This window comes from Diaphorina citri, unplaced genomic scaffold (assembly GCF_000475195.1).
Source record: "Diaphorina citri unplaced genomic scaffold, Diaci psyllid genome assembly version 1.1 scaffold1993, whole genome shotgun sequence".
Taxonomy (NCBI): domain Eukaryota; kingdom Metazoa; phylum Arthropoda; class Insecta; order Hemiptera; family Psyllidae; genus Diaphorina; species Diaphorina citri.
In genome coordinates, this window is record NW_007379419.1 from 25,128 (window position 1) to 34,028 (window position 8,901).

The window sequence follows — 8,901 nt, forward strand, 5'->3', positions numbered from 1 at the left end:
ATTAAAGGTATTGGAGGCATTTCAGCGTTCTGGTATTAAACCAGAATGGATGATTATAGAGGTATTGCCTGTGCTTCCACCAGAATTAAGACCATTAGTTCCTTTGGATGTTGGTCGTTTTGCAACCTCTGATTTAAATGATTTATATAGACGTTTTATTAATCGTAATAATCGTTTAAAACGTTTAATAGAATTACGAGCGCCAGAAATTATTACGCGTAATGAAAAGAGAATGTTACAAGAAGCAACTGATGCTTTATTAGATAATGGTAGACGGGGAAAAATAATGACTGGAGCTAATAAACGTCCATTAAAATCTTTAGCTGAAATGATTAAAGGTAAAGGAGGACGTTTTCGTCAAAATTTATTAGGAAAACGTGTAGATTATTCTGGTCGATCTGTAATTGTTGTAGGCCCTCAATTAAAGTTACATCAATGTGGTTTACCAAAATTAATGGCTCTAGAGTTGTTTAAACCATTTATTTTTAATAAACTTGAATTATTGCAATTATCTAGCACCATAAAAGCGGCGAAAAAATTTGTCGAATCACAAGAACCAATAGTTTGGGATATTTTAGAAGAAATAATTCATCAGCATCCTATTATGTTAAATCGTGCGCCAACATTACATCGTCTTGGTATTCAAGCATTTGAGCCGGTATTAATTGAGGGAAAAGCAATTCAATTACATCCTTTAGTTTGTGCTGCTTTTAATGCTGATTTTGATGGCGATCAAATGGCAGTTCATGTACCATTATCTATTGAAGCACAAATGGAAGCTCGTACATTAATGTTAGCATCAAATAATATTTTATTTCCATCAAATGGAGAGCCATCTATTGTTCCATCGCAAGATATAGTATTAGGTTTATATTATGCGACACGTGAAAAAATTAATGGTAAAGGTGAGGGATTAATATTTTCAGATATTTTTGAAGTAATTCGTGCTTATACTAATAAAGTTGTTGAATTATCTAGTCGAATTACTGTTCGTATTACCGAGTACGTAAAAGATAATATTAAGGATTCTAAAGATTCGGATTCTAAAGATTCTATATTTAAAAAAATAATCAAACGTTATGAAACAACAGTAGGTCGTGCAATTTTATCTGAAGTTCTTCCAAAGGGTTTATCATTTTCTTTATTAAATTGTACTTTAAAGAAAAAAGAAATTTCTAAATTAATTAATAGTTCATTTAGAAGATGTGGATTACAAGCCACAGTAATATTTGTTGATGAATTGATGCAATTAGGTTTTAATTTAGCAACACGCGCAGGAATTTCTATTTGTGTTGATGATATGTTAGTTCCTTCTCAAAAACCAGAAATCATTGCTTTAGCGGAAAAAGAAGTTAGGCAAATAGAACAACAATATGCCTCAGGCTTAGTTACCTTTGGTGAGCGTTATAATAAAGTTATAGATATTTGGGGTAAGGCCGGAGATGATATTAGTAAGGCAATGATGGATAAATTAAAAATAGAAAATGTAATGAATAAAGATGGTACATATAGTACTCAAGAATCTTTTAATACAATTTATATGATGGCTGATTCTGGTGCGCGTGGTTCTGCTGCTCAAATTCGTCAATTAGCTGGTATACGTGGTTTAATGGCAAAACCAGATGGATCTATAATTGAAACTCCAATTACTGCTAATTTTAGAGATGGTTTAGATGTATTACAGTACTTTATTTCAACACATGGTGCTCGTAAAGGTTTAGCTGATACTGCATTAAAAACTGCTAATTCAGGTTATTTAACAAGAAGATTAGTTGATGTTACACAAGATTTAGTAATAATTGAAGAAGATTGTTATACTTCTAATGGTGTCTTTATGAAAGCATTAATTGAAGGCGGAGAAATAATTGAAGCGTTATGTGATCGTATTTTAGGAAGAGTGACATCTGATGATATAATTCATCCAGATACACAGATGATATTATATAAAAAAAATACTTTATTAGATGAAGATTGTGTTAGTGTAATTGAGAGTCTTGGTATTGATGAAATAAAAGTTCGAACACCATTAACATGTAATACACGATATGGATTATGCGCAAATTGTTATGGAAGAGATTTAGGTAGAGGGGTAATAGTTGATATTGGTGAAGCAGTTGGGGTAATTGCTGCTCAATCAATTGGTGAACCCGGCACGCAATTAACAATGCGTACTTTTCATATTGGAGGAGCAGTTTCACGAGCAATTATTGCTTCATCTATTGAAGCAAAATCGAATGGAATCATTCGTTTTACATCAACTATGCGTTATGTGATAAATAGTAAAAAAGAATTTGTTGTTATTTCTCGTTCCGGAGAAATTATAATAGTTGATAATTATGAGCGTGAACGTGAAAGACATAAAGTACCATATGGCGCAACCCTTATTATTAAAAATAATACGTTTATTAATGCCGGTATGATTATAGCAAAATGGGATCCTTTAACTCGTCCTATTATTACCGAGTATTCTGGAATAATAAAATTTGAAAATGTAATAGAAGGATCAACTGTTGCTAAACAAATAGATGAGGTTACTGGTTTATCTACATTAGTAGTAATTGATGCAAAACGTCGTGGTTTAACAAAGATATTGCGTCCTCAAGTTAAATTATTAAATGAATATGGTGAAGAAATTAAAATTCCTGGAACAGAACATCCGGTAACAATTACATTTCAAGTTGGGGCTTTATTGACCGTTAAAAATAATCAAAAAGTTAAAGTTGGAAAAGTTATCGCAAGAATTCCGACTGAATCACAAAAGACTCGTGATATTACTGGTGGTTTGCCTCGTGTTGCAGAATTATTTGAAGCTCGTTCACCAAAAGATTCTGGTATATTAGCAGAAGTAACCGGTACAGTCGCTTTTGGTAAGGAGACAAAAGGTAAACAACGTTTAGAGATTACAGATATGGATGGAAAAAAACACGAATTTATGATTTCTAAAGAAAAACAAATTCTTGTTCATGATGGGCAAGTAGTTAATAAAGGTGAAATGATTGTGGATGGACCAGCTAATCCTCAAGATATTCTTAGATTATTAGGTATTGAAGCATTATCTCGTTATATTGTTGATGAAGTTCAGGATGTATATCGATTACAGGGTGTTAAAATTAATGATAAACATATTGAGGTTATTGTAAGACAAATGCTTCGTCGTGTACAAATAATTGACTCAGGAGATACTAATTATATTGCTGGTGAACAAGTTGAGCGCTCTGAATTATTTGATGAAAATGACAGAGTATTATCCTTAAATCAAAATCCGGCGACATATGAAAATATATTATTAGGTATTACTAAGGCTTCATTATCAACTGATTCGTTTATTTCTGCCGCTTCTTTTCAAGAAACTACCCGTGTATTAACTGAGGCCGCTATAATGGGTAAACGTGATAATTTACGTGGTTTAAAAGAGAATGTAATTGTAGGTCGTTTAATTCCAGCTGGAACTGGTTTAGAATTTAGAAAAGCTCGTAAAAACAAAAATTTTTAAGAAATAAAATGTTATTTTTATATAAAATTTTGTTAAAAAATAATGGTTTTAAAATGTTGACTAGCTTATATTTAATATGTATAATTCCACGTACTAACTTTTATTAATATATAAAATAATTTATTATTTTATATATATTTAATTTTAAAAAATTTAATTAAACTTTGTTGGACGAATATAAATAAAATGCCAACTATCAATCAATTAATTCGTAATCCGCGTATTTCTATACGTGCTAAAAGTAAATCTCCTGCATTAGAAAATAGCCCACAAAAAAGAGGAGTGTGTACTCGTGTCTATACAACAACTCCTAAAAAACCTAATTCAGCTCTTCGTAAGGTTGCTAAGGTTCGCTTAACTAATGGTTTTGAGGTAATTTCTTATATTGGAGGAGAGGGTCATAATTTACAAGAACATAGTGTTGTATTATTACGTGGTGGTCGTGTAAAAGATTTACCAGGTGTACGATATCATATGATTAGGGGGGCATTGGATACGCAAGGCGTAAAAAATCGTAAACAAGCGCGTTCAAAATACGGTTCAACTCGTACTAATTCTGCTAAAAAATAAAATTTAATAAAATTATAATAATTTAAATTTTTAAAAAAGGTAATCAAGATGTCTCGTCGTAGAGAAATAACTAAAAGAGAGATTATGCCTGATCCAAAATTTAATAGTGTAGATGTAGCAAAATTTGTAAATATTTTAATGTTATCAGGTAAAAAATCAGTTGCTGAGACCATTATATATGGTGCATTTGATTATATTAAAGAAAAATCTGGTAAAGATCCATTAGAAGTATTTTTTTCAGCAATTTCTAATTGTACACCATCTGTAGAAGTTAAATCTCGTCGAGTGGGTGGAGCTAATTATCAAGTTCCAGTTGAAGTTCGTCCTGTTCGTAGGTTAGCATTATCGATGCGTTGGTTACGTGAAGCAGCGAATAAGCGTAATGAAAAATCAATGCAACAACGTTTAGGAAATGAATTGATGGAAGCATCAGAAAATAAAGGTAGCGCTATAAAACGACGAGATGAAATTCATCGCATGGCTGAAGCTAATAAAGCATTTTCTCATTTTCGTTTTTAATATTTTTAAATTTGTATAGTATTTTTTAAAATTTTTATTTTTGTATATCTTGGTTTATTGAACGAAATTTAGGATAAACTGTTATGGAACGTAAAACTCCGATTGATAGGTATCGTAATATCGGTATTTCTGCTCATATAGACGCGGGTAAAACAACAACTACCGAACGTATTTTGTTTTATACTGGCGTGAACCATAAAATTGGAGAGGTACACGATGGTGCAGCTACTATGGACTGGATGGAGCAAGAGCAAGAGCGTGGAATAACAATTACTTCAGCAGCAACCACTTGTTTTTGGAAAGGAATGGCAAATAATTTCCCTAAACATCATATAAATATAATTGATACTCCTGGTCATGTTGATTTTACAATTGAAGTTGAGCGTTCAATGCGTATATTAGATGGTGTATGTATGGTATATTGTGCTGTTGGAGGCGTACAACCACAATCAGAAACTGTTTGGAGGCAAGCTAATAAATATAAAGTTCCTCGTTTAGCATTTGTAAATAAAATGGATCGTATTGGCGCTAATTTTTTTAAAGTTTATAAACAAATACAAGAGCGTTTGAAAGCTAATCCAGTCCCTATTCAAATACCAATTGGTTCTGAAGAATCATTTAATGGTGTAATTGATTTAGTAAAAATGCAGGCTATTTATTGGGATGAAAAAAGTAAAGGAGTTAAGTTTGATTATAAAGATATTCCTGAATCTTTAAAAGAAGAAGCAAAAAAATGGCGTGAAAATATTTTAGAAGTTGTTTCGGAAACATCTGAAAGTTTAATGGATAAGTATTTAGAAGAAAGTGATTTAAATGAAACTGAAATTAAAATAGCAATTAGAAAACTAACTATTGCTGTTTGTTGGACGAATATAAATAAAATGCCAACTATCAATCAATTAATTCGTAATCCGCGTATTTCTATACGTGCTAAAAGTAAATCTCCTGCATTAGAAAATAGCCCACAAAAAAGAGGAGTGTGTACTCGTGTCTATACAACAACTCCTAAAAAACCTAATTCAGCTCTTCGTAAGGTTGCTAAGGTTCGCTTAACTAATGGTTTTGAGGTAATTTCTTATATTGGAGGAGAGGGTCATAATTTACAAGAACATAGTGTTGTATTATTACGTGGTGGTCGTGTAAAAGATTTACCAGGTGTACGATATCATATGATTAGGGGGGCATTGGATACGCAAGGCGTAAAAAATCGTAAACAAGCGCGTTCAAAATACGGTTCAACTCGTACTAATTCTGCTAAAAAATAAAATTTAATAAAATTATAATAATTTAAATTTTTAAAAAAGGTAATCAAGATGTCTCGTCGTAGAGAAATAACTAAAAGAGAGATTATGCCTGATCCAAAATTTAATAGTGTAGATGTAGCAAAATTTGTAAATATTTTAATGTTATCAGGTAAAAAATCAGTTGCTGAGACCATTATATATGGTGCATTTGATTATATTAAAGAAAAATCTGGTAAAGATCCATTAGAAGTATTTTTTTCAGCAATTTCTAATTGTACACCATCTGTAGAAGTTAAATCTCGTCGAGTGGGTGGAGCTAATTATCAAGTTCCAGTTGAAGTTCGTCCTGTTCGTAGGTTAGCATTATCGATGCGTTGGTTACGTGAAGCAGCGAATAAGCGTAATGAAAAATCAATGCAACAACGTTTAGGAAATGAATTGATGGAAGCATCAGAAAATAAAGGTAGCGCTATAAAACGACGAGATGAAATTCATCGCATGGCTGAAGCTAATAAAGCATTTTCTCATTTTCGTTTTTAATATTTTTAAATTTGTATAGTATTTTTTAAAATTTTTATTTTTGTATATCTTGGTTTATTGAACGAAATTTAGGATAAACTGTTATGGAACGTAAAACTCCGATTGATAGGTATCGTAATATCGGTATTTCTGCTCATATAGACGCGGGTAAAACAACAACTACCGAACGTATTTTGTTTTATACTGGCGTGAACCATAAAATTGGAGAGGTACACGATGGTGCAGCTACTATGGACTGGATGGAGCAAGAGCAAGAGCGTGGAATAACAATTACTTCAGCAGCAACCACTTGTTTTTGGAAAGGAATGGCAAATAATTTCCCTAAACATCATATAAATATAATTGATACTCCTGGTCATGTTGATTTTACAATTGAAGTTGAGCGTTCAATGCGTATATTAGATGGTGTATGTATGGTATATTGTGCTGTTGGAGGCGTACAACCACAATCAGAAACTGTTTGGAGGCAAGCTAATAAATATAAAGTTCCTCGTTTAGCATTTGTAAATAAAATGGATCGTATTGGCGCTAATTTTTTTAAAGTTTATAAACAAATACAAGAGCGTTTGAAAGCTAATCCAGTCCCTATTCAAATACCAATTGGTTCTGAAGAATCATTTAATGGTGTAATTGATTTAGTAAAAATGCAGGCTATTTATTGGGATGAAAAAAGTAAAGGAGTTAAGTTTGATTATAAAGATATTCCTGAATCTTTAAAAGAAGAAGCAAAAAAATGGCGTGAAAATATTTTAGAAGTTGTTTCGGAAACATCTGAAAGTTTAATGGATAAGTATTTAGAAGAAAGTGATTTAAATGAAACTGAAATTAAAATAGCAATTAGAAAACTAACTATTGCTGGCGAAATAATTCCTATGATGTGTGGTACAGCTTTTAAAAATAAAGGTGTTCAAGCAATGTTAGATGGTATAATTGAATATTTACCTTCTCCTGTTGATATACCACCTATAACAGGATCAAATGTAGATAATGAAATTGTATTTCGACAAGCTAAGGATAAAGAAAAATTTTCTGCATTAGCTTTTAAAATTTCTACAGATCCATTTGTTGGTCAATTATGTTTTATTCGTTGTTATTCTGGAATATTACACTCAGGTGATGTAATATTAAATTCATTAAAAATAAAAAAAGAAAGAGTTGGTCGTATTGTTCAAATGCATGCTAATCAGCGCGAGGAAATTAAAAAAATTTCAGCTGGTGATATTGCCGCTATAGTTGGTTTAAAAAATACAACTACTGGTGATACACTTTGTGATGAAAAAAATATAATAATATTAGAGCAAATAAGTTTTCCTGAGCCAGTTATTTCTCAAGCAATTGAACCAAAAACTAAAGCTGATCAAGAAAAAATGGGTATGGCATTAAATCGTTTGGCAGCAGAAGATCCATCGTTTCGAGTAAGAATTGATGAAGAATCTTGTCAAACAATTATTGCTGGTATGGGTGAATTACATTTAGATATTATTGTTGACCGTATAAAACGTGAATTTGGTGTAGAAGCAACTGTTGGAAAACCTCAGGTGGCATATAGAGAAACAATTCGAAGAACATGCAAAGAAGTTGAAGGAAAATTTATTAAACAATCTGGTGGTAGGGGTCAATATGGTCATGTTGTTTTAAAAATTGAACCACAAATTCCTGGAAAAGGTTTTGAGTTTATTGATGCTATAAAGAGCGGGGTTGTTCCTCGTGAATTTATCCCTGCTGTAGAGAAGGGTATACGGGACTCATTAAATTCTGGTGTGTTAGCTGGTTACCCAGTAGTTGATGTAAAAGTAACTTTATTTTACGGTTCTTATCATGATGTTGATTCAAATGAAAATGCATTTCGAATTGCAGGATCTATGGCATTTAAAGATGGTTGTCGTAGATCTGATCCAACTATTCTTGAGCCAATAATGGCTGTGGATGTTGAAACTCCAGAAGATTATGCTGGAGCAGTAATGGGAGATTTAGCCTCTCGAAGGGGGATGATACAAGGAATGAATGAAATTTCAGGAGGAGGTGGAAAAATAATAAAAGCAGAGGTACCGTTATCCAAAATGTTTGGTTATTCTACATCTTTACGGTCAATTACTCAGGGAAGAGCTACTTACACAATGGAATTTAAGCATTATTCAGAAATACCAAAAAATTTAATTGATACAATTATTAATAATAAAATTTAAATTTTTTATAACGGTTCGTCTTTTAAGGAAAAGCATGTCAATTATAAATCAAAAAATTCGTATTCGTTTAAAGGCGTTTGATTACCGTTTAATTGATAAATCAACATTAGAAATTGTTGAAACAGCTAGAAAATCAGGTTCGGTAGTGCGTGGGCCTATTCCTTTACCTACTCGTATTCAACGTTTTGATGTATTACGTTCACCTCATGTTAATAAAACGGCACGTGATCAATTTGAAATGCGTACTCATCGAAGATTAATGGATATTGTAAATCCAACAGATAAAACTGTGGATGCATTAATTAAATTAGATTTATCCGCTGGTGTAGATGTAGAAATTAAATTATAT